Source organism: Lagenorhynchus albirostris, chromosome 2, assembly GCF_949774975.1.
Source record: "Lagenorhynchus albirostris chromosome 2, mLagAlb1.1, whole genome shotgun sequence".
NCBI lineage: Eukaryota > Metazoa > Chordata > Mammalia > Artiodactyla > Delphinidae > Lagenorhynchus > Lagenorhynchus albirostris.
Window position 1 is genome coordinate 97,676,053 of NC_083096.1, and position 26,854 is coordinate 97,702,906.

The window sequence follows — 26,854 nt, forward strand, 5'->3', positions numbered from 1 at the left end:
AGGTGGTTAGAGTTCCCAGGGCAGAGTACAGGCGAGGAGAGAGCTGTATCCAGAGATGGAACCATTGGACTAATAAACTTACTAAAAGTTACTGCTATCTTAAAAAAAAAAAAAAAGAACTAAAAAACCAAAAGAACTCCAAGTCTCAAGCTCATTTATATCAACCCAGAACTAAAACTGCAGAAAATAACAATAGGCAAGAGCTAGAGGACAAAAGAGAAATTTTTTTCAAAAATATGGAAATTAAATTGTGTTAAGATGATTGCTTGTATAGAAGGGAAATATGAAGGGTAATAAATTGACAGAAAAAAGTATGTGTAAGTAAGCCATACAAAAAGAAAAATAGAGTATTATTATTATTATTTTGTTTTGTTTTGTTTTGTTTTGTTTTTTGTTTTTTGTTTTTTGTGGTACGCGGGCCTCTCACTGTTGTGGCCTCTCCCGCTGCGGAGCACAGGCTCCGGACGCGCAGGCCCAGCGGCCATGGCTCACGGGCCCAGCCGCTCCGCGGCACGTGGGATCCCCCCGGACCGGGGCACGAACCCGCGCCCCCTGCATCGCCAGGCGGACCCTCAACCACTGCGCCACCAGGGAAGCCCTAGAGTATTATTTTTAATTGGCTAGATTATAATTTAATCTACCCAGAGGCAGGAGAAAATAGTTTTTAAGGAAAACAAGGTAATTAGAATATATAAAATGAGCTAGCAGAAATGTTTTAATATAAGAGTAATTAAAATAAGAATATATGGATAAATTTAGTGATCAAAAGAGGAGAGTTTTGGGCTTCCCTGGTGGCACAGTGGTTGAGAGTCCGCCTGCCAATGCACGGGACACGGGCTCGTGCCCCGGTCTGGGAAGATCCCACATGCCGCGGAGCGGCTGGGCCCGTGAGCCATGGCCGCTGAGCCTGCGCTTCCGGAGCCTGTGCTCCGCAACAGGAGAGGCCACAACAGTGAGAGGTCCGTGTACCGCAAAAAAAAAAAAAAAAAAAAAAAAAGAGGAGAGTCTTAGTTTATGTTTGCAAAACCAAGACCAGGAGTAGGTAGTTTACAAGAATCACCCAATTATAAGAAAAGGATAAAGAGAGTTGAAACTAAAAGGAGAAAAGACAAATATGCACCAAAAGAAAGCCAGGATAGAAATTTTAATATCAAAATACACTTGAAAATAAAAACATCATAAGAGTTGAAGAGGGATGTTCTCTAATGCTAAAAAAAAATGCATAATCATCAAGAAGTCACAGCTGGTAACTGGAAATACTAACTCACCTCTCTCAGAAAGTGATATGTGAAGCAGAAAATTTCTTGAGAATTAAAATGAATTAGCTATAATGAAAAGAGCATGGGACTTGATATCAATTCAAATTGATCTCATCTCTATTGGGTTCCAGTTTTCATCTCTATGTCCTAGCTTTGCTCCTTTCAACAAGTCACTTATCTTTGAATGTCAGTATCCTCCTCAACGATAGGATACACAATACCTAGCTGACCAACTGTGTGACTTGTTTGCCTCTCTGAGTGTCAATCTCCAATTTCTATGGTAGCTATTTAAAAGTACCTGCTACGCAAAACTCACCAGGTTGGTCAGCCTTAAATAAGAAAATGTATGTAAACTGTTTGGTGAAATGTGATGTCCTATATTTTATTATTGTTGTTCTTATCATTATAACAGCAATTTGCTCACTGTTTAGCTGTACTGATTTAAAAGTTAGAACATGTCAATGTAATAATATTATCATGTATGTCCACAGAATACATATATTTTCACACTATTTTTCACCACCCGAAGAGTTAGATGGTGTTGATATCTCCACTGTAAAGACAATGACACAAATTCAGAGAGTTCATGGAACTTGACAAGGACCATCTAGCTAGAAAACTAGAGCCTGTGTTGAACTCATATCATCTCGACACCACTGTTAAAATACATTATATTCACCAAGTAAAATACATGTAACAAATATTCTAATCAAACAGTGAAGTGACACTCTGGAATGAGTACAGACTAGAAAAGGAGATGGCCCCTTAGCCCTTAATGAGCTGTGGAGGGCATAAGGAAGTCATTAGAGAAGCAGTCAGGTTTCATTGCACCTCAGAGCATGAGAGAAACTGCAATGTCATAAATGCAGTGAGACGTCTACTTCCCTGAGTCCTCAGCCAATGGTAGCCAAGAATGGCACGGACAGCTTGATACTGTCAACTATTCCACACAATGCTCTATTTCAGAGGAAATGTATGGGGATAGTTTCCTCTCCTACACATGGCGTTTCCTCAGAAATCACAAAATGAAACCAGATGCTGAAACAAAGGAATGGTCTTTCTTAGCAGGGGTGGAACCAGTTGAATGCCCTGGTCTCTGTTCTCTCATTTATCAACAGCATCCAGGAACCCACTGCCTTTCTAAGCAGGAAAGGCACTCCATGTGCAATGGAGCCAAGAGGATAAGAAGAGTCTCAGTGGTGCGGTTGTTTGGAAGACACCCAAGGCATCTGTCAAGCACCTTCTCTCAGTGTTAGTGAAAGGCAAGACTGGGTTAAAATTGTGAGGAAGCCACTGTAAGTCCTCTCCCCTCCCCCATCCCATGTTTCAGAATCTTCTTGCTGGGAAAGTCCCATTTCCCTTTCCACTTACTGGCCAGCTTTCTCCTGCTTCCTCATTGCTCTGGCTACAAATCTCATTTTAATCATTTACACCTAGGGGTAAGAACAAAAGCTTCTGTTCTGGGGAAACTTAGCTCTTCAAGCTCCATCTCCAGTTGTTGACTGAGAATCTCAGTCACCTTATTGAGGCAATTTTGAGGAGAAAGAGGAGGAGCTATGTGTGAAAGAAGCTGAGGGTCCTTCCAGGCCTGTGAAATCTCAGAGCTGAGGTGTAGACTTCCTCCCAGGACTGCAGGGCAAAGGAGTGGGCAATTCCCTTTTCACTCGCCAGCTGTGAGATCCAAATCGCACCATTTATTAACCGAGAATTTTGAGGAAGGAAATTTTGTGGCTACCATGTCAGTGAGGTGGAAAAAATCCCATTAGGGGTAAGTGGGCTGTTTTACCAACCACAAAGAGGAAGTTAAAATCTTTACCCACTGAAGCATGTAGCTCTGCTATTTTGGGACCAGGAGTGATTAAACCAGTATTAGGAGAAAAGCAAACACAAATTATGAGAGTTTCTAATTAAATAACACACTTCAACCTTAGACTTTCCAGCAGAAGGTAAGACTTGAGAATAAACGTGGTCCCATCTTTTTTACTTTTAACCATAAAAGTTATCCACATTATGAACTTTTCACGGGAAACTAGTTAACCAGAGCCTAACCTGCTGGGGTATTATCAGAGCTGAACTGATTGAGGAAAGCAAATATCTAACTCCAGTCAGCTCTGTGTGGATGTAGGAAAATACTCACCTCCAGCCTGTTCTAGCCATTCTGTCCCACCTAAGGGGAGAGGGGGCAGGAAGTGAGAAACACTTCTGAAGTTCCCAGTCCAGAGGCACAGGCTCACTAAAAGACTGAGACCTAATCATAGGACTATAGAACACTTCCCCTCTCCCACACCTCACCACCACATTACTAAAGGCCTCTTGACAGCAGTTCCTTTCACCTGCATCATGTCTAGCTATCAAGATCCAGCAAGGACGTGGAGCAACAGGAACTCTCATACATTACTGATGGGAATGCAAAATGGTACAGCCACTTTGGAAGACAGTTTGGTAGTTTCTTACAAAACTAAATACACTCTTACCATATGATGCAGCAATCATACTCCTTGGTATTTACCTAAATGAGTTGAAAACTTAGGTCCACACACAAGCCTGCCAAAGGATAGTCACAGTGAAACGGAACAGGACCCTATGGTCCTTGACCCCCATGTCCTCTGCCTGCCTTTCTTCTATGGAAAAACTTTAGCTAAAGAATAAGTTTAATCAAAGAAGTCAGAAAATGCAGAAACAAAGGAAAACAGTCCAACAAGACTAAATAATAATAGTTTAGTCGTTAAGCATAGTCAAGGACTTTTAGTTCCTTCTCAAGGGCTATAGATAATATTCTGAGCCATATCCTGTGAGCTGTCACATAGGTACTGAAACCCCTACCACGTAGAAAAATTAACTACATGATGACCAGACTGTAACCATGACATGAACTGCCACAATTCTAAGAACTGGCCTCAAAGAAATAGGAAAAAACTGACCCTGGAATTGAAGATTTACTGTACCTAAAACAATCAAGATGACACTGATCAGACCACCCCATGACCAATTTCAAGATGACTGTCAGAGCTGACTGTGCTGTTGTTACATGTAGCCCCCTCCCTCCGCCTATAAAAGCTCTTGCCCCCGATTGTCAGTTGGGAGGGAGTTGGCCTCTGGACAGGAGTCCGCCCTCCCCCACATTTGCCGGCATCCAAAATAAAGGAAACTTCCCTTTCCACAAATCTTGGCTCTTTATTGGCTTTTGAGCAGTGAGCAGCTGGACCCCCCCCCACACACACACACTTTCAGTTACAGTAGCAGCTTTATTTATAATTGCCAAAACTTGGAAGCAACCAAGATGTCCTTTAGTAGATGACTGGATAAATAAACTGGGATACACCCAGACAATGAATATTATTCAGCACTAAAAGGAAGTGAGGTATCAGGCTATGAAAAGACATGAAAGAAACTTAAATGTGTATTACTAAGTGAAAGAAGCTAATCTGAATAGGCTGCATACTGTATGATTCCAACTCTATGACATTCTGGAAAAGGCACAACTATGGAGACGATAACAAGATCAGTAGTTGCAAAGAGTAGGCACAGGGAAGGATGAAAAGGCAGAGCACAGATGAATTTTAGGGAGCTAAAAATATGATTTTAAAAAGATGGATAAATGTTATCATACATTTGTCCAAATCCATTGAATGTCCAACACCAAGGGTGAGCCCTTAGAACTTTGGGTAATTATGATGTGTCAATGTAGATTCATCTGAAGTTAAAAATGTACCATTCTGATGGGTGATGTTGATAGTGGGGTAGGCTATGCATGTGCCTAAGGGGTATATGGGAAATAGCTGTACATTCCTCTCAATTTTATAAAAAAATATATTAAAAAATATAAAGACTTTAAAAAAAGAAAGAACCATTTGGCCATGCTATCTCAGTGTCTGACCACTTCCACCAAAAAGAAAAAAAACCCAAGTAAATTTCACTTTTCAGTACCAAATCTATGTGTAAGTTGCATGGCTGTTTGTTTAATAACAAGGGAGTGTGGCTGGAAAGTCAGAACTAGTGGTGGAACCCAAAGTGAGTAAAGACCACCCAGAGGCATTATTCATAAGCTATCTTCTTTGGTTATAAATCCTCAATAAAACCATAGTTTTATAACAAACATTTAGTGGAATCAAACTCGGGCATCTCAAGATTGTTATTAATTTCATTCACATTCAATCGGTCCAGTGTTGCTGGCCTGACACCTGGAGAGCACTAATTAAGCGATAGCAATGGCAGCAGGTGGTGATGTATTTCAAGTGTGCTTGCGAAAAATATTTTTTAAACAACTATTTTGGCAACAAAGTTCAGACCAACCCCTTTCAGGTTAGTAGGCCTTTAGGTCACATTTTGAAAGGCAAAGAGATTTCCTGTACAATAATCTTCCTCTATCTTTACTTCAATTGCAAAGTAAACTCACTGTAAGACATTTAATTTATTTTTCCCAGCAAAAGGATGATTGATTGCACCCAAATGAAGAAGGGGGTTCAGGAAGAGGAAAAGATAAATGAGCATTCCTCTGCCCAAAGGACACATTCAAACTCTTATGCTTAGCCCATAGGACGGTTCTGCTCTCCATCGTCCATATGCTGTAGTCTGGGGATCCAGTAGGGAGCAATTACCAACCATGTGTGCACATAGCATAAAGCATGGAGCACCGTGCAGCCTCCAAAGACTCTCAGTGTAACCAGAGTATATAGTTTCCTTTAAAACAACAATATTACAGTAACTATTCTCACACTGCCATGGAACCTGATTAAATGCTGGAAAAAATCTAAGCTTTTCTGCCTCAACCACTGCCTGGATTTGGAGAGGAAGAAAAGACAGAAAGGAACCCATAATGGAGGGTGAAGAGCTTGTCAGAAAAGATTTCACAGGAAGGATATCCCTTGGGCTGAGACTTGCAATATGAGTGGATACTCTTCTGGAATTCTCGAAGAAGGGGCAGTCTGAGTCAAGATTCAGAGGTGAGAAACAGCCTGGCATATCACATCCATGACTTCCACCTCATCCTCATTGCCTGGTGTGTGCTCATGATTTGGGACGGTAGCATCAAAGCCTGCACAGTTTAAGTGGTTCTCTCTTACTCTCTTCCCAGTGCCTGGGGTGCCAGATCCATTCTAAGGAGTTCTACCCTAGGCAATGAGCAACCTCAAGGCAAAGATAGCATGATCAGAGCTGTGCCTCAGAAAGATCACTCAGGTAGCAGGAAGAAGGATGAATGGCAGAACCATTCGGAATTAAATGTAACAGCCCAGAAAGAGTAAGAAAAGTTGCTGGCCTGAACTCAGGGCCAGACTAAAATATGTGGAGAACCTGAGTTGGCTAATTATTTGCCCCTACAAACTGGTATTTTCTCGAATTTGCTCTACATGTGTTTAGAGAAGGGACTGGGTGCTAATCAACACCCAGCCCTGTATTGCCCGCAACCCACCTGCTTGCCAAGGCAGCTTAGAGACCACCTGCTGTTACTAAAGCAGATTCCATGAAGGCCTCAACTCTCACTCCAACAGCTGCCATTTCCTCCTTAAAGGATTATGGTGTAAACAAAATTTCTAATGGTCTTTAAGCACCCCTTATAGATTAGCATTCTAGGCTTTAAGCTGGCTTGACATACCTCTTGGTCTGTCTGTGCTTAAACTAAATCATAGCAGAGTATTTAGGTAGGAAAAGATAGACACAGGCACTATTAAAAAGGAGAATGTGACGTGGTGACTGAAAAGCAGGAGATAAGGCAGAGGGAAAAAGTCAGTAATGGACAATGAGAAAGAAGAACTGGAAAGGCAGGAAAAGAAACTTGAAATAGATGGGTCTTAGAAGCTGTATTAGGGCTGAATAACACCCCTCAAATCACAGAGGCTTAACATAGGAAAATCTCAATCATGCAAAATCCAATGTAATTCCCAACAGGGAGGCCCTCCTGGGAGGCTCTTCTCAAAGTGGTGACTCAGGCTATTTCCACCTGTGGCTCTGCCTTCTCATGGTTTTAATATTGCACTGGTGTCAGTCTGCCAGCAGGTGTTTAGAGGACCATGAACCTCAGTTCAGAAGTAATGTATCACTTCCTCTCACATTGGTGGCAAAAACTAGTCATGGGGCCCACCTGGACATAAAAGGGACTAGGAAATGTAATATCCATCTGGCTGCTACTGTCCAACAACTCTGCACCACGGAAAGGGACCCCAAAACGGTCATCTCCCAGCCAACTCTGCCACAGACAACAAGGGGAGACAAAATTCAAACATGAGTAATTGATAAAGATTTTTTTTTTTTTAGATTCCATGAAGAACCTAGGGACAGGACAGGAATAAAGATGCAGATGTAGAGAATGGACTTGAGGACACAGGGAGGGGGAAGGGTAAGCTGGGATAAAGTGAGAAAGTGGCATGGACATATATACACTACCAAATGTAAAATAGATAGCTAGTGGGAAGCAGCGGCATAGCACAGGGAGATCAGCTCGGTGCTTTGTGACCACCTAGAGGGGTGGGATAGGGAGGGTAGGAGGGAGATGCGAGAGGGAGTGGATATGGGGATATATGTATATGTGTAGCTGATTCACTTTGTTATAAAGCAGAAACTAACACACCATTGTAAAACAATTATACTCCAATAAAGATGTTTAAAAAAAATTCGTTTTTCATTCATCAAATGAATGGGTAAACAAAATGTGGTATATACATAATATGTAATATTATCCAGCCTTAAAAAGGAAGGAAATTCTGACACATACCAAAACATGAATGAACCTTCAAAATATTATGCTAAATAAAATAGCCAGTCACGGGCTTCCCTGGTGGCTCAGTGGTTGAGAGTCCGCCTGCCGATGCAGGGGACACGGGTTCGCGCCCCGGTCCGGGAGGATCCCGCATGCAGCGGAGCGGCTGGGCCCGTGAGCCGTGGCCGCTGAGCCTGCGCGTCCGGAGCCTGTGCTCCGCAACAGGAGAGGCCACAGCAGTGAGAGGCCCGCGTAGCGCAAAATAAAATAAAATAAAATAAAATAGGCAGTCACAAAAGGACAAATATTGTATGATTCCTCTTCTATGAGGTACCTAGAGTAGCCAAAGCATAGAGACGAAAAGCAGACTGGTGGTTGTCAAAGCTTGTGGGGAGGGTGAATGAAGAGTTGTTTTTAATGGATATAGAGTTTTGGGGAAGACAAAAATGTTCTGGAGGTGGATGGTGGTGATGTTTGCACAATACTGTGAAGGTACTTAATGCCACAGAGATGGACAGTTAAAATGGTTAAAATGGCAAATTTTATGTTATGTATACTTTTCCACAATAAAATTGTTTAAAATTTTTCATGAAGTTCTCTAGTCCTGCTTAGCCCTGTAAAAATATGTAACAATGAATACTTACCAGGCATAAACCCTTCCAGGAAAAGGTTACCTATAAACAGAAAAGACATAACTTTTAATAATATATATATATATATATATATGTATTATCTACTGTAATTGAATTAAAAGCCACAGAATAATTTGTCTCCAAGGCAACCTTCAACTCTAGTAGAAACTGAATCCCACAGGTTTTCAGGTCTAGGCAAAAAGCAACTGGGTTTCTTTAAGGCTTTGCCTAGTTCCCTTCAGACCTGGATATGTACCCCAAATTTGTGGCAACTTGATCTATCACACAAATAAGGACCAGAATATCAGTGGAAGAAAAGCACGAGAGCAAAACATATATATACAATATGGCACTTCTTTTTCAAATTAATATGATATTATATACATAGTATATATAATATATATAATATTATATATATGCATGTATCACTTAAAAATTAACAGTAATCTACTGTAAGCAGTGTTATCACAAGAAATGGTTGATTTCTTCTGTATACTTGTCTTCTTTTTCCAAAATGTAGTAAATGTGTATTACCTTTATAATCTACTAGTCTAAGAGGCAGATAGTTTCTCGGGCTCTGAGATGGTTGATCTTGTAAACTTTGGGAAAAAACTTCCGAGTAGACGCAATAGTGGATCTCTGAGATACACCTTCCCTCCAGAGATTTCTTTTTTTTCTTTACTCAAGAACATTTAACACCTTCTAACTTGAGTAGGCTTAAGTGTCCGCTGTAACTTCATACTTCTCAGAGGACCAGAAGATAAATCTCTTGTCAAGGAACGTGCCACATAAACAACTTCCACAGTGATTTTAACCTTCCTAACAAATAGTTCTGTCACAAAGGGCACAGAGGAAGTGACAGGACATCTAAGTAAAATATGCAACAGTGGCAAGAAATGCATTTGTGAAACTGTCCCCCAAAGTCCTGACAAACTACATTTGTACTCTCCTTTTTCCTTTTTTGCCCACCATTATTCTGACCCTCTTGTTTTGAATTTCTTATTTGCTTGTCCTTCTTCAGTCATCTCTGCAGCATCCTTTAAGACAGTTATTGGGCCAAAGGGAACAGGAATTCATTGCTCACGTTATAAGTGTCTGGTGCAAAGGAAGCACTTAAGAACTTTTTTTTTTAAGGGGCCAAGACTGAAGACTGCAAAGCCGCCATTGCATTACAAATGCAGTGTTTGGCTAGTACTTCACTTTAGTCCTGCTACTAGGGAGGCTTCAATGGGGCCAAATTTGTAAATCCCTAAGGAGGAGCCAAAGTAGAGCGATTCATTTTCATTGCCTTTGGAGTAAGGGAAGGAATTATAAATTTGACAATACTTTTTGTTTTATACACTTTTATAAAGATTAAGGTGCGCATAATTTAAATACAAAAGTTCTTGCATTTCTTCTCACACCTTTTTCTTTCATTGTTTTTTTTTTAAATTTTATTGGAGTATAGTTGATTTATAATGCTGTGTTAGTTTGAGGTGTACAGCAAAGTGAATCAGTTATACATATATGCACTCTTTTTTAGATTCTTTTCCCACATAGGCCATTACAGAGTATTGAGTAGAGTTCCTTGTGCTATACAGTAGGTCCTTATTAGTTATCTATTTTATATATAGTAGTTTGTACATGTCAATCCCAATTTCCCAATTTACACTCCCCACCCCCTTACCCCTGGTAACCATAAGTTTATTTTCCACATCTGTAACTCTATTTTTGTTTTGAAGATAAGTTCATTTGTACTCTTTTTTAGATATGGGTTGATATCTCCTCCAAGGTGACTTAGGGTCCTAGAGGGTCAGAACTATGTTTTCTAGCTTCTCTTATATAAGGGGCAGAGTTCAGCACTTTGCCAGACATGTGGCGGTTGCTTAATATATACATGTTGATTCATATTTTTAATCAAGGAATATATGTACTTTTTGAACACAATGATAACAAAAATATTCTAAATATCAATATTTGAAAGACTTTCATAGAAAAAACAACAGCACAGTCTCCTGTACACATCCCCTATTCCCCACCCATCCTTGACTTAGGCAACTACTTTGAATTCTCATAGTCATTTCTGCTGGCAATTTTTCCATATTACTTTCTCATGTGCCTATTATTTTTTGATTTATCAAATTTACATCTTCCCTGTTGACTTTTTGCATCCGTAGAGGATTTAATGCCCTTACACCACCACTGCTCACACACTCAGTTCTCCTCTCCCCTTGTCCCACTAAAGGTATATCACAATGGTAGGAGAAATAATCAATGGACATATTACAAAGATAATGTAAATATTATTCACTGCTCAGCCACTGTATGCAATAATTACATTTTCCTTTGTTAACAACCTTCTGTTTTGCTTTCTTTTATCATTTGCAAAGGTTTCTATATGACTAATTACTCCATCATATTTGTTAAATATTTGTCTGTGTTATTTTTCAAGAGCTCTTTTCTTTCCCCTAGGGTTCTCCTCTCTGGATTTTTGCATCCTTCTGCCCAATGTCATCCTGGGACTTCCTTCTCTTGGCTGCTATTCCTTAGCTAGCTGTTTCCCAAGTCTTGTCTTCCTCTATCTAGATTTACCCATCATCAATAGCTTTCTATGACAGGATGCATGGAAATTACACCTTTTGAGATCTCATATGTGTAAAAGTTAATTATGTTTTCACACCTGATATCTGAATACAAATGAGCCAATGAATGCGACAGGGAATAGCATGTTCAAAGACCCAGAGGCAAGAAAGCATGGCACATCTGTGAAACTATAAAAGAGTCACTGGCTTGCCCCAAGCAGACGAACAATAAGACACTAGATTGTAGCATCATTTTTATAAGAAGAAAAGTTCAAATGAGAACAAAAGAAACAACTTCAGCTGACTATTAATTCAATAACTTATCAAAGCCAAGAATCATCTGGAAGAGCACAAGACAGTCTTATCTATAGAGTCAAACAGAGTTAGAGAAAATACCATTAATGATTTTACATTCTAAACCAAAATTCTAACAGCAGCAAGATGTTGTGGAAAAAGATGAGTCAAGGAAATGTTTTTCTGCTGCTTTCAATAATTTCTCCTGCTTCCGAGTGAGATGGTTATGGCTGTTTATTCATTGTAGTGGTTCTAAAACTTGACTGTGTATCAGAATTACAAGGAAAGCTTCAAAACAAATCAAGTTCCAGTTTTCACCCCTGACCTACTGAATGAGAAATTCACTTGGCCAGAGTTTAGGAATGAGAATATGGGATGAGGGGAAAAGAAACTGAGATTATTGTGGATCAGCAATTAATGGAAGCCCACCTCTCTTCCATGCTTTTAGAATGTCCAGTTACCCTCCTACTCAGGGAGCAAAGCCTATGCCTTATACCTCACTATATTCCAATGCCCAGAACTCTCTCTGGCTAATGGCACACACTCAGTAAACTTATGTTGGATAAAAGAATGGATGATACTCTTCACCTTAAACTATAATTGCTGATAATATACCTGCCCCACAACCCTACCACCCTTAACTACCCTGCAAGATACTTGAGGGCCTGAATGATATGCATTACATCAGCATACCTAAATAAAATACCCAAAGTATAAATACAGGAAACTGTAAATAAAATAAGAAGGAAGTTATTGAAATACAGAAGATACATTGTATGTAAATTTAGTATCTGTTTTAGCTGGTTATTTTCTTTCTGATATCAAAGGCTCAAGTCAAGGCATTTTGTTGCTGTTTTTTTAAAGAATATGGAAGCAAAACTAAAATTTCAAGATTGCAGATGAGGCTGAGAAGTAGGGAGAAGAGGAGACAGCCAAAGACCTCTGGGAGACTCTTCCGTGCTGAGGTAGAATTGAATTGGATGGACATAGGAGTCCTATTAACAGGAAATTTTGCAATGTTCTTCTTACACAACTGTTAATTAGCCGCATATAGTCTCTGTTGTATTTCTGGGTAAATAAATATTTACATTATGGAAACCATATCTGACTATTATTTGCAAGAGATAATGAACAGCTGACTAATACCATCTTTAGTGAGGACATTGAAAACTTCCTCATCCAGGAAGACGATACTTAACAGGGTAAGTTTAACCAGTGAGCTGCCAGCGTTTGAAAAAAGAATCAAATAATTACAATAACAAGCTTCAAAACAATTATCCTAAAAATTTTAAATTCAAGGGCTAAGACTTTGGAGTCATCTGAATCTAACAAATCTTGAAATATCGTGCCACACAAAAGTGTAAAAGTCCCAGACATGTAATTTTTGATGATAAGTCTTATACAAGGATAAACTTTGTGGTAAGAAATTTTCCTTCTTTTCCTTTGGGGAGAAAGAGAAATTCTGTCAAAACATCCTATGGTCATTTTCTTTCCTTTCAGTTTTTAAATTTTTTTCTGGTTATTAAAATAATAAGCATTTATTTGTAAAGTACACACAAGTAGAATATCATCATTTTTTTCTGAATTCCTTACACAACTGAAATATAGCATGTAAATTTAGAATCTTGACTTTTTTTCACTTATTTGTAAATAAATTTTTGACCTATTTCTGATTGTTCTCTTGTAATACATTCCAGAAGAACAAATAGGGTGTGAACACTAAGAATTTTAATATATACAGCCAAATTGCTTTCCAGAAATTTTGTACCAATATACCACCAAAATTTGATGCCCATTCTATTTCACTCTAATTAGCACTGGATTTTTAAAAAATTTTTCTTTGCTAATCTAAAAGACAGAAATGTAGTTTCCTTTTTGTTTTAATTAGCATTTATTTGAGTACTAGTAAGGCCGTTTACATTTTCCGGTTAGTTACAATTTTCTTATGTGAATGGGAGGTTCATGTCCTTTGCCCAATTATCTCTAAAGGTCTTACTGCATTAATTATCATTTTGTATGAGTTCTCAATATGTTAAGATTATAAACCTATCTATCATGTTTCATACAAATACCACTTTCTTGATTCTAAGTTGCCACTGATGGGAAGACACACCATTACTTTAATAACAGCTTTTAGAAAAAAAAAGAAATACTATATTTATAAGATGTTAATTATAAAATGTCTTGATTTCAGGGATGTTAAAATACAGGTAGTTTTAAAATGTTAAAATGTGGAGAATGTTAAAATATGGAGTTAGCTCCAAATCAATACAGTGTGAATTTACTGTGAATTCTTATAAATTAATCAGATCATCTGATACCGAACAGAGTCATATGACCAAATATCTAAAAATGTACCCAGTTTGATGAAATACATGAATTTTAATATGGGTCATTAATATGTTGAACCAGTGGCAGTTCCTTGAACTTGGATCATAAATTATTCTAAGCCATTTAGTTGATAAGTGCTGCTTGATAATGTAGAACTTGACAGACAAGAACTCTGCTGTGAATGTTAATATCATGTGACTTTTATGTGTCAGGAAACATACACATCTACCTATAGTCATGTATATATGTATGAATATATCTACCTATCTGTCTATCTATCCTGAGTATGTATGTATGTGTGTGTGTGTGCACGAGTGTGTGTGTGTGTATAATGTTCCATTAATATTGAGTGTTTAACATTTACGAAAGCTGCCATCATATGGCCACTTTACCAGAATTCTTTTCATGTTCATTATCCATCAAGAATCATAGAAATTCCTAGAAAATGTGGTTGTTTTAAAATATGAGTGTTTGTTCTAGTATGCATAGGATGGATAAACAACAAGGTCCTATTGTAGAGCACAGGTAAATATATTCAATATCCTATGATAAACCATAATGGAAAAGAATATGAAAAAGAATATATGTATATGTATACTGAGTCACTTTGCTGTACAGTGGAAATTAACACAATATTCTAAATCAACTATACTTCAATAAAATTTTTAAAAATGAAATAAGAGTGTTTGTTGATGTGGAGTTATATATGTAAAACTTATTATAATGGCATAGTGTAAATCGAATTTCTCTTACAGCATCAAAAGCTTAAATGTGGTACTGTGAGTATACTTCCTTACAAGCCAGTGGTCCATACGTAAGCCACCCACACACACACCCACACACCCAATAACAGTAATTATAGCTATCATGTATTGAGTGTCTGCTCATGCGCTAATCACTGTGGAAGAATTTTGTGAAGAAAGAGCAGTCCAGGCAGAACCAATAGATTGGCTCCAACTTCCTTGCTTATTCATTCCAATAATCACCTGTATGCCAGGCACTGTTCTGTGTGCTGGGAGTACTGAGGCAAACGAGAAAGACAAGGTCCCTGATCTGGTATTCTCATTGGGGTAGGCTTGCCATAAGAACAGACAGTAAACAAGTTAACAACTAAAGAAGAAAATGTCAGAGTGGGAGAAGTGCCATGAAGAAAATGAAATACAGTCATGTGGCCGTGACTGGTGGGAAGACCTGTCTGAGGAAAGGTGTCCTCATAGGGTGACCAGGACTATCTTCTTGAGTCTCAGACCCACCTGCAGCTGCCACTTTAGCTTCCTCTCTAGAACCGGCAGACTATGCTTCAAATTAATTGAAGTCTGATTGTCTTGCATTAAAAGGGGGATAATGACTTGTCTGTCATTTAAGAGTTTATATTTGGGTATAAATATTATTCAAACTGTAAGGTAATTGTTGGTTCTTAGCAGTATTATTTAAGATGGTTACTGGGTATCTTGTTCCTCGTGACAATAATAACTACCTCAGTAAGTCCCTTAACCAAAGGCTCTTTGGAGCTGTTTATCAGGGCAGCCACCAACTAAAGCCCATTAGTGGAGGAGATGTTCCTCCCAGTCTGGATGAGCAAACCCAGTTCCTTGGGGTCCTATGGTTGCTAAAGTGAAGCTCACTCCAGTCTCTGCATCCTTGTGCTCCATCACTTACCTGGAATGATGGAAAAATGCGATGTTTGTTCCCCACTCGTCTGGAGACATTTTTTTCCCTTTACCATGGTTCTAGGCATGGTGGGAGGGAGCAATAATGCATGCTTTTGTTTTGCTCACACCTATGAAACTACGTTTTCTGAGTAAAGGTCATTCTACTTTTAGTTGAATATTTAAAATTTGTCTTTAATTAGCCAGCACTACTCAGTCTGAATCACCTCACACTTATCCCAGCCCTGTTGGCTCCTGTCTTAATTTAAATTTTCAATACTTTGCTCATCATGAATTTTTTTGCATTAGTTTTTATTTTTCCAAAATATTGCATTAAAATATTATTTATCTTGATTACTGAGTTACTCCCTTAAATTTGGTACCTGAGATGAGCACCCTGCTTTCCTCACCCTAGTCCAGATCCTACCCTGAATTACTGTGTGGACCAGAGCCCACCTCCCAACCACATTGAACTGGGAGTAATAAATGTTTCTTGTGCTAAGCCACTGATGTGTGGGAGCAGTTGTTATAACACCTGAAGTCATTTACCTTAATTAATTCAATTTATTAATTTATCTTGGATTAACTGTATCCTGGATACGCAGTGGATGTTTCTTAAACTTATCCTTTATTTAATAAAGACTTCTATTTCTGTAATATCCAAGATTTTTCTTGTGGCTAACTCAGGAGATGTACTGATAATTAGCTTCTATTATCATTTTGGAATCCATTAAAAACCTTATATCAATGTGGTTCTGCTGAGAACGGTCTCCCAGTTCTGATAACATACATATCCAGTTCTTGAGAAACAGTATAGCATAGCGGTTATATGCACAGACTGTGGGGTCAGATGTTCTGGATCTGAACACAAATTTGGTAGACTGAGGAATCTTAGGCTCAATATTAAATTCTTTGAAACTCAGTTTCTTCATTAATAAAATGGGGCACGATTTAGCTTCAAGATGGCAGAGGAGTAAGAGGTGGAGATCACCTTCCTCCCCACAAGCACATCAAAAATACATCGATATGAGGAACAGCTCCTACAGAACACCTACTGAATGCTGGCAGAAGACCTCAGACTTCCCAAAAGCTGTGTGGCTGACAGGGTCTTGGTGCTCCAACTGGGGGTCAAGCCTGTGCCTGTGAGGTGGGAGGGCCGAGTTCAGGACATTGGACCACCAGAGACCTCCCGGCCTCATGTAATAACAAACGACGAAAGCTCTCTCAGAGATCTCCATCTCAACGTGAAACTGGCTCAACTCAATGACCAGCACGCTACAGTGCTGGACACCCTATGCCAAACAACTAGCAAGACAGGAGCACAACCCCACCCATTAGCAGAGAGGCTGCCTAAAATCATATTAAGTTCACAGACACCACAAAACACACCACTGGATGTGGTCCTGCCCACCAGAAAGACAAGATATAGCCTCCTCCAACAAAACACAGGCACCAGTCCCCTCCACCAGGAAGCCAACACAACCCACTGAACCAACCTTAGCCACTGGGGGCAGACACCAAAAACAACAAGAACTACGAACCTGCAGCCTGCAAAAACGAGACCCCAAGCACAATAGATTATGCAAAATGAGAAGACAGAGAAATACACAGCAGATGAAGGAGCAATGTAAAAACCCACCAGACCAAACAAATGAAGAGGAAATAAGCAGTCACCTGAAAAAGAATTCAGAGTAATGATAGTAAAGATATCCAATATCTTGGAAATAGAATGGAGAAAATGCAAGAAACATTTAAAAAAGCACCTAGAAGAACTAAGGAGCAAACAAACAATGATGAACAATACAATAAATGAAATTAAAAATTCTCTAGAAGGAATCAATAGCAGAATAACTGAGGGAGAAGAATGAATAAGTGACCTAGAAGATGAAAGAGTTGAAATAACTACCACAAAGCAGAATAAAGAAAAAAGAATGAAAAGCATTGAGGACAGTCTCAGAGACCTCTGGGACAACATTCAATGCACCAATACTTGAAATATAGGAATCCCAAAAGAAGAAAAGAAAAAAAAAAGAGACTGAGAAACTATTTGGAGAGATTATAGTTGAAAACTTCCCTAATATGGGAAAGTAAAGAGTCAATCAAGACTGGGAAGCACAGAGAGTCCCATATAGGATAAAGCCAAGGAGAAACACGCCAAGACACATATTAATCAAACTATCAAAAATTAAATAAAAGAGGGCTTCCCTGGTAGCGCAGTGGTTGAGAGTCTGCCTGCCGATACAGGGGACACGGGTTCATGCCCCAGTCAGGGAAGATCCCACATGCCATGGAGCGGCTGGGTCCATGAACCATGGCCGCTGAGCCTGCGTGTCCAGAGCCTGTGCTCCGCAATGGGAGAGGCCATAACAGTGAGAGGCCCACGTACCGCAAAAGAAAAAAGAAAAAATTAAATAAAAGAAAAAATATTAAAAGCAGCAAGGGAAAAGCAAGAAAAAACATACAAGGGAGTCCCCATAAGGTTAACAGCTGACCTTTCAGTAGAAACTCTGCAAGCCAGAAGGGAGTGGCAGGACATATTTAAAGTGATGAAGTAGAAAAACCTACAACCAAGACTAGTCTAGCCAGCAAGGATCTCATTCAGCTTTGACAGAGAAATTAAAACCTTTACAGACAAGCAAAAGCTAAGAGAATTCAGCACCACCAAACCAGCTTTACAACAAATACTAAAGGAAATTCTCTAGGCAGGAAACACAAGACAATGAAAAGACCCACAATAAAAAAACCCAAAACAAGAAAACGGTAATATGTACATACATATTTATAACTACCTTAAATTTAAATGGATTAAAGCCTCCAACCAAAAGACATAGACTGGCTGAATGGATACAAAAACAAGACCCATATATATGCTGTCTACAAGAGACCCACTTCAGACCTAAGGACACATACAGACTGAAAGTGAGAGGATGGAAAAAGATATTCCATGCAAATGGAAATCAGAAAAAGCTGGAGTAGCAATACTCATGTCAGACAAAATAGACTTTAAATAAAGATTATTACAAGAGACAAAGAAGGACACTACATAATGATCAAGGGGTCAATCCAAGAAGATGATATAACAATTGTAAATATTTATGCACCCAACATAGGAGCACCTCAATACATAAGGCAAATGCTAACAGCCATAAAAGGGGAAATCGACAGTAACACAATCATAGTAGGGGACATTAAGACCCCAGTTTCACCATTGTAGTGATCATCTAAAAAGAAAATAAATAAGGAAATGCAAGCTTTAAATGATACATCAAACAAGATGGACTTAATTGACATTCCATCCAAAAATAACAGAACATACTTCTCAAGTGCTCAAGGAACATTCTCCAGGATGGATCATATCTTGGGTCACAAATAAAGCCTTGGTAAATATAAGAAAATTGAAATCATATCAAGTATCTTTTCCGACCACAATGCTATGAGACAAGATATCAATTACAGAAAAAAATCTGTGAAAAGTACAAAGACATGGAGGCTAAACAATACACTATTAAATAACCAAGAGTTCACTGAAGAAATCAAAGAGGAAATCAAAAAATACCTAGAAACAAATGACAATGAAAACACAACGACCGAAAACCTATGGGATGCAGCAAAAGCAGTTCTAAGAGGGAAGTTTATAGCAATACAATCCTACCTGAAGAAACAAGAAACATGTCAAATAAACAACACAACCTTACACGTAAAGCAATTAGAGAAAGAAGAACAAAAAAACCCTGAAGTCAGCAGAAGGAAAGAAATCATAAAGAAATGAGCAGAAATAAATGAAAAAGATATGAAGGAAACAATAACAAAGATCAATAAAACTAAAAGCTGGTTCTTTGAGAAGATAAACAAAATTGATAAACCACAAGCCAGACTCATCAAGAAAAAAAGGAAGACGACTCAAATCAATAGAATTAGAAATGAAAAAGGAGAAGTAACAACTGACACTGCAGAAATACAAAAGATCATTAGAGATTACTACAAGCAACTCTATGCCAATAAAATGGACAACCTGGAAGAAATGGACAATTTCTTAGAAAAGCACAACCTTCCAAGACTGAACCAGGAAGAACTAGAAAATATAAACAGACCAATCACAAGTACTGAAATTGAAACTGTGATTAAAAATCTTCCAACAAACAAAAGTCAAGGACCAGATGGCTTCACAGGTGAATTCTATCAAACATTTAGAGAAGAGCTAACACTGATCCATCTCAAACTCTTCCCAAATATAGCAAAGGGAAGAACACTCCCAAACTCATTCTATGTGGCCACCATCACACTGATACCAAAACCAGACAAAGATGTCACAAACAAAGAAAATTACAGACCAATATCACTGATGAAAATAGATGCAAAAATCCTCAACAAAATACCAGCAAACAGAATCCAACAGCACATTAAAAGGATCATACACCATGATCAAGTGGGGTTTATCCCAGGAATGCAGGGATTCTTCAATATATGCAAAGCAATCAATGTGATAAAACATATTACCAAATTGAAGGAAAAAAAACCATATGATCATCTCAATAGATGCAGAAAAAGCTTTCAACAAAACTCAACACCCATTTATGATAAAAACACATCAGAAAGTAGGCATAAAAGGAACATACCTCAACATAATAAAGGCCATATATGACAAACCCACAGCTAACATCGTTCTCAATGATAAAAGACTGAAACCATTTCCACTAAGATCAGGAACAAGATATGGTTGCCCACTCTCAGCACTACTATTCAACATAGTTGTGGAAGTTTTAGCCACAGCAATCAGAGAAGAAAAAGAAATAAAAAGAAGAAGTAAAGCTGTCACTGTTTGCAGATCACATGACACTATACATAGAGAATCCTAAAGATGCTACCAGAAAACTACTAGAGCTAATCAATGAATTTGGTACAGTAGCAGGATATAAAATTAATGCACAGAAATCTCTTGCATTCCTATACACTAGTGATGAAAAATCTGAAAGTGAAATTATGGAAACACTCCCATTTACCATTGCAACAAGAAGAAAAAACTACCTAGGAATAAACCTACCTAAGGAGACAAAAGACCTGTATGCAGAAAACAATAAGACACTGATGAAAGAAATTAAAGATGATACAAACAGATGGAGATATATACCATGTTCTTGGATTGGAAGAATCAACACTGTGAAAATGACTATACTACTCAAAGCAATCTACAGATTCAATGCAATCCCTATCAAACTACCAATGGCATTTTTCACAGGACTAGAACAACAAATTTCACAATTTGTATGGAAACAGAAAAGACCCCAATTAACCAAGGCAATCTTGAGAAAGAAAAGCGGAACTGGAGGAATCAGGCTCCCTGACTTCAGACTATACTACAAAGCTACAGTAATCAAGACAATATGGTACTGGCACAAAATCAGACATATAGATCAATGGAACAGGATAGAAAGCCCATAGATAAACCCACACACATATGGTCACCTTATCTTTGATAAAGGAGGCAAGAATATACAATGGAGAAAAGACAGCCTCTTCAATAAGTGGTGCTGGGAAAACTGGACAGCTAAATGTAAAAGAATGAAATTAGAACACTCCCTAACACCACACACAAAAATAAATTCAAAATGGATTAAAGGCCTAAATGTAGGGCCAGACACTATCAAAGTCTTAGAGGAAAATATAGGCAGAACACGCTATGACATACATCAGAGCAAGATCCTTTTTGACCCACCTCCTAGAGAAGTGGAAATAAAACCATAAATAAACAAATGGGACCTAATGAAACTTAAAAGCTTTTGTACCACAAAGGAAGCCATAAACAAGAGGAAAAGACAACCTGCAGAATGGGAGAAAATATTTGCAAACAAAGCAACTGACAAAGGATTAATCTCCAAAATATACAGGCAGCTCATGCAGCTCAATATCAAAAAAACAAACTGCCCAATCCAAAAATAGGCAGAAGACCTAAATAGACATTTCTCCAAAAGAGATATACAGACTGCCAACAAACACATGAAAGGATGCTCAGCATCGCTAATCATTAAAGAAATGCAAATCAAAACTAAAATGGGGTATCACCTCACACCAGTCAGAATGGCCATCATTAAAAAATCTACAAACAATAGGGGCTTCCCTGGTGGCGCAGTAGTTGAGAGTCCGCCTGCCGATGCAGGGGACACGGGTTCGTGCCCCGGTCCGGGAAGATCCCACATGCCGCGGAGCAGCTGGGCCCGTGAGCCACGGCTCCTGAGCCTGCGCGTCTGGAGCCTGTGCTCCGCAACGGGAGAGGCCGCAACAGTGAGAGGCCCGCGTACCGCAAAAAAAAAAAAAAAAAAAAAAAAGTAAAAAAAAAAAATCTACAAACAATAAATGCTGGAGAGGGTGTGGAGAAAAGGGAACTCCCTTGCACTGTTGGTGGGACTGTAAATTGATACAACCACTATGGAGAACAGTATGGACAGTCCTTAAAAAACTAAAAATAGAACTACCATATGACCCAGCAATCCCACTACTGGGCCTATACCCTAAGAAAACCATAATTCAAAAAGAGTCATGTACCACAATGTTCACTGCAGCTCTATTTACAATAGCCAGGACATGGAAGCAACCTATGTGTCCATCGACAGATGAATGGGTAAAGAAGTTGTGGCACATATATACAATGAAATATTACTCAGCCATAAAAAGAAATGAAATTGAGTTATTTGTATTGAGGTGGATGGACCTAGAGACTGTCATACAGAGTGAAGTAAGTCAGAAAGAGAAAAACAAATACCATATGCTAACACATATATATGGAATCTAAAAAAAAAAAATGCTTGTGAAGAACATAGGGGCAGGACAGGAATAAAGACGCAGATGCAGAGAATGGATTTAAGGACATGGGGAAGGGGAAGGGGAAGCTGGGACGAAGTGAGAGATTGGCATGGACATATATACACTACCAAATGTAAAATAGATAGCTAGTGGGAAGCAGCCGCATAGCACAGGGAGATCAGCTCAGTGCTTTGTGTCCACTTAGAGGGATGGAATAGGGAGGATGGGAGGGAGACGCAAGAGGCCGGAGATACGGGGATATATGTATATGTATAGCTGATTCACTTTGTTATACAGCAGAAACTAACACACCAGTGTAAAGCAATTATACTCCAATAAAGATGTTAAAAAAAAAAAGGGACATAAAATGGTACCTATCCCACAGTGCTGTGTGAGGGAGAAATGAGGTAAAACTCAGCATATAGTCAGCACATGGTAATTATTAGTAGTTATCCTAATATTCTTTTGGGTGGAGGTCACTTTTTACCTCTCCCACTTTGGTATTCATTGTAAATCTGAATTGAGAAGATACTTACCAACTAGCAGTGCTGATTTGTTTTAGCAGAACCATGGACGCTAAAGCAAAATTTAAACTGAAGCTTAAAAAGCTGCACAGTAAAGAAGTTCCATGTCAGTCCTGTTGCTGGGAAGGCAGTAGTATCAAAAGGCAGGGTCACAGGAGCCTTTGGGATTTCCATAGCCCAGAAGCTCAGGTGCCAACCTGACTCCAGAGAGCTTGGGTTCCTGCCCATAATGGGAGCTGTCAGCAGGGGAGTTATAAATATATATGGAATCTCCTCTCCCATTGGATGAAATTCAAAATATGCACTGGCAATGAGAATTAAGATATCTTTGCCAAAAAGAAATCAAGAAAAACAATGGACATTGGAATTTTCTCTGGAAGTCTACTTCCCACAGGGAGTTTTTTTTTTGCTTGCTTCCTTGCTTGTTATCTGTAAATGTCTCAATTCACAGAAAAGGACTAGTAACAGAAAAAAAGAATATTACAATATTATCCCATGTCTCAATGGAAACTTTTAGAAGAGGAGATCAGATAGGAAAATTAACTTGCTCTTTCAATTTACCAAAAAGATTTGTGTCCCGGATTATGGACTCGGATTCATTGAGCTTAAAGCCATAAGAAACCCTTGAAAGCACTCAGACACCTCCTTCTCCCCGCGCCCCTCCTCCTCCTCCTTCTTTTTCTTCCTCTTCTTCTTTGCAAATGAAGAAACTAAGGCCTCAAAAGGAAGGAGAAGGGCTTCCCTGGTGGCGCAGTGGTTGAGAGTCCGCCTGCCGAGACAGGCGACACGGGTTCGTGCCCCGGTCCGCGAAGATCCCACATGCCACGGAGCAACTGGGCCCGTGAGCCATGGCCGCTGAGCCTGCGCGTCTGGAGCCTGTGCTCCGCAACGGGAGAAGCCACAACAGTGAGAGGCCCACGTATCACGAAAAAAAAAAGGGAAGGAGAAGCTAGGTCCCCTGACTCTTGGTCTACTGCTTATTCAGTATGATTCTTCACCTGGCATATGTTCCCCAGTCTTTCTTAAGAGTTCTACAGTCATACAAAAGCCCAGCAATGACTTTCACGCTGCCCAAAGACCTCATAGCAGGACACTATAAACATGATAATATTTGTAAATTCCAAATTCTTCTTATACTTTTAAATATTTGAAGTGGAAAGGATCAAGCAATGGTTTTGAAACCAACACCAATGTCTCTTTCACGGGATAAACGTTACATTTTAGTTGCTTGGGGCTGGGACCGCAGACATACATCTGCTCTTTTATTTGGAGACTTGGGCCCTCTCAGATAAGATTTGTGTTTTGAAAGAACACAGAAAGAAGGAGGAGCAGCTATGGAGGGGCTGCTAACCAAGGAGATTATCTTTGAAGGCACCTATGGGTTATGAGACCCTAAAGGCATAAAACCCAAAGAAATTATGCTTCCTTTATGTATTCATGCAAAGAACATACATGCCATGCACTGTGTACAAACTGGAGAATCAAAGGCTCTGCCCCAAAGGGGGGCAAACACGTAAGAATCTATAATGCAACCTGATAAACATAGTAACTAGCCTGGATTCTAGATGTCAGGCAGGGCTACAGCAATGGGGACTAGTGACCCAAGTTTTGCAGGATGAGTAAGTTTAGGTGGACAAGATAGGAAGGGTGTTCCTGACAAAGGAAACAGTAAATTGTTGTTCATCAAAGGTGGTGACTGGTGACTAAGTTCTGAAGGATGAGTAAGAATAAGTAGACAAGATAGGAAAAAGCAATCCAGAAAGAGGAAGCCAAGTAAATCTTGAAAGTTTCTTTCCAGTCCTGATAAGCTCATGAAGGGCAGGGGCCATGTGCTGCTCAACTTTATCACCCTAACTCTAGCACAGAGCCTAGCAGAGGGTAGGGTATGTGGAATGAATGGCTGTTGAGTAAATGATGGATGGATGCAAGGAGCAGGCACTCTCCTTTTCAGCCTGCAGAATTCCACACTCTATCCCAAATGGGGCCTGAGAATCTATGTACTTTTCCAAGCTCCCCTGAACCTCTGGCATAAGACATTCATCAGACACTATGACCAAGGGTAACACCTGGCAGCAGCTGCTCAGCTGTCCAAGACACACCAATCTGAAGAGGAAGGTACTGTTTTCCTAATTTTGGGCTCTGGTGGGAAATGAAGTAAATCTTAACAAAGAGATAAAAATAAGCTGCAGGATAAATCAAGTTGTCCCTTAATAAAAACATGGACTAGGGCTTCCCTGGTGGCGCAGTGGTTGAGAGTCCGCCTGCCGATGCAGGGGACACGGGTTCGTGCCCCGGTCCGGGAAGATCCCACATGCTGCGGAGCGGCTGGGCCCGTGAGCCATGGCCGCTGAGCCTGCGCGTCCGGAGCCTGTGCTCCGCAACGGGAGAGGCCACGGCAGTGAGAAGCCCGTGTACCGAAAAAAAAAAAAAATCCACCTTAAAAACATGGACTAGGGGTATGGGTGGGCGGTGGTGAACAAATTAAATTCCCCTTAGAGAGTGGACAGTCTTCCTTTGATGTTGCTTTTTAAATTAAGGATCTTTTTATAGTATCTGGATAAAGTAAGCTGTTCCTCTAGCTACACAGCTGACTGAATTCAAGAGGAACGTGGCTGAAGCTCCCCAGATCCCTAGTCTCTGAAGCCTTCTCCTGCTTCTGGAAACTAGAGTTTGGGCTAACAAGCCTTTGGTTGTGAGAGCATTGGGGAAAATCATTTTCATCATGTTGGATTTTTTATATAAAAATAATACACACCAATGTTATTTTTTTCAAACAGAACAAAAGGATAACATAATCAAGTAATATTCATAATTGTTGGACCTAGGTGATGGGTAAATGGGCAGGGGGCTCATTGTATCATTCTTTCTATCTGTGTATGATTAAAATTTTCCATAACAAAATGTATTTTTAAAAGGAGTTTTTATCCATCCCCGTGGTCTATATCACCTTAGGCCTCCAATTCCAGAGTTAGACATGGTAATGATCTCTTCTATAACCTTCTAAACATTTTCTGACCATTTACAAACACATATATCCATGTACAGAGCCTTACTTTTAAAGTAGTATCTCATATGCATATTATTCTGAACCTTCATTTTTCTTTCTTCTTAACAATACATTGCAGAATTCTTTCCACAGCAAAGCATGCAGCTCTCATTCTTTTAATGGCTATAGTATTCCATTAGAAGTAGCTATCAACACTCTGTACACTCTGTGGAATTCATTTTTTTATATATTTGCAAATACAATAGGTGAAAAAGTGTTTCATTAATTATAAGTAAGGGCCAGCATGTTTTCATATGTTTATTGGTCATTCACATTTCTTTCTTTGTGAAGTTCTCATTCAAATCTTTTGCTCATTTCTCTTTCAGGAAATTTTTTGTCCTATCTTTTATTTGTCTGTAATGTTTCTCTAATAATAATAAGGCATTTTTCCTCTTATCTGATGTATGCTGAAGATATTTGGGGGCACAGTGTAATGATGTGGTCAAGAGTAACACTCTGGAGCCAGATGACAGGGCTGCTGGAACCCTTGTCACTCCTGACAGGTAATACGGCCAGTCTATTCCAAGCATCCATCCATTGAATTGTACTGTTGGTAAAAAATGTTACAAGACTTGCCACTCTTAATACCAAAGACACCAGATAGGAAAAATTTTATCAGCGCATGTATGCGCGCGCGCGCGCGCACACACACACACACACGCACACACACACACACACACACACGCTAGGAGCCTTCCTATGAGCCTTTCTCAAGAACTTTCACAGGTGGATCCAACCGCATCGACCTCTGCCAAAGCCTTCAGTCTTTTCATCTTCCAGAACGATGACCCGTTTGGAAATACCACCCCTCCAGGGTGCCCTGACTACTGAACCACCCCCATTCCCACCATTTCCTCTCCTCTTCTCCTCTCTCTCCTCTCTTTACCCACTCACCCACTCTTCCCCCTCACTTCTTGGAGTCCTCTCTGTTGGGGAAACTCGGCATACACAGAAGAGACGGCCTGGTTATTCTTGATTCCCCACCCAAGATGCAAGCCTCTATCCTCTCCTCTCATCACAACTCCGCATTCCTCTTCTCCTCCTAAATCTTTCCTCTGAAACTTCC

The 26,854-nt window shown here is 39.5% G+C and overlaps 1 long non-coding RNA gene across 1 annotated transcript in view; it reads right to left on the reverse strand.

Moving 5' to 3' along the window:
* Positions 1-26,854, reverse strand: part of LOC132516055 (uncharacterized) — a 98,560-nt gene that overhangs the window by 7,374 nt on the left and 64,332 nt on the right. The window contains exon 2 of the long non-coding RNA XR_009539242.1: positions 8,598-8,627. This is a non-coding gene — a long non-coding RNA (uncharacterized LOC132516055). The remainder of the gene's footprint in view (positions 1-8,597; positions 8,628-26,854) is intronic.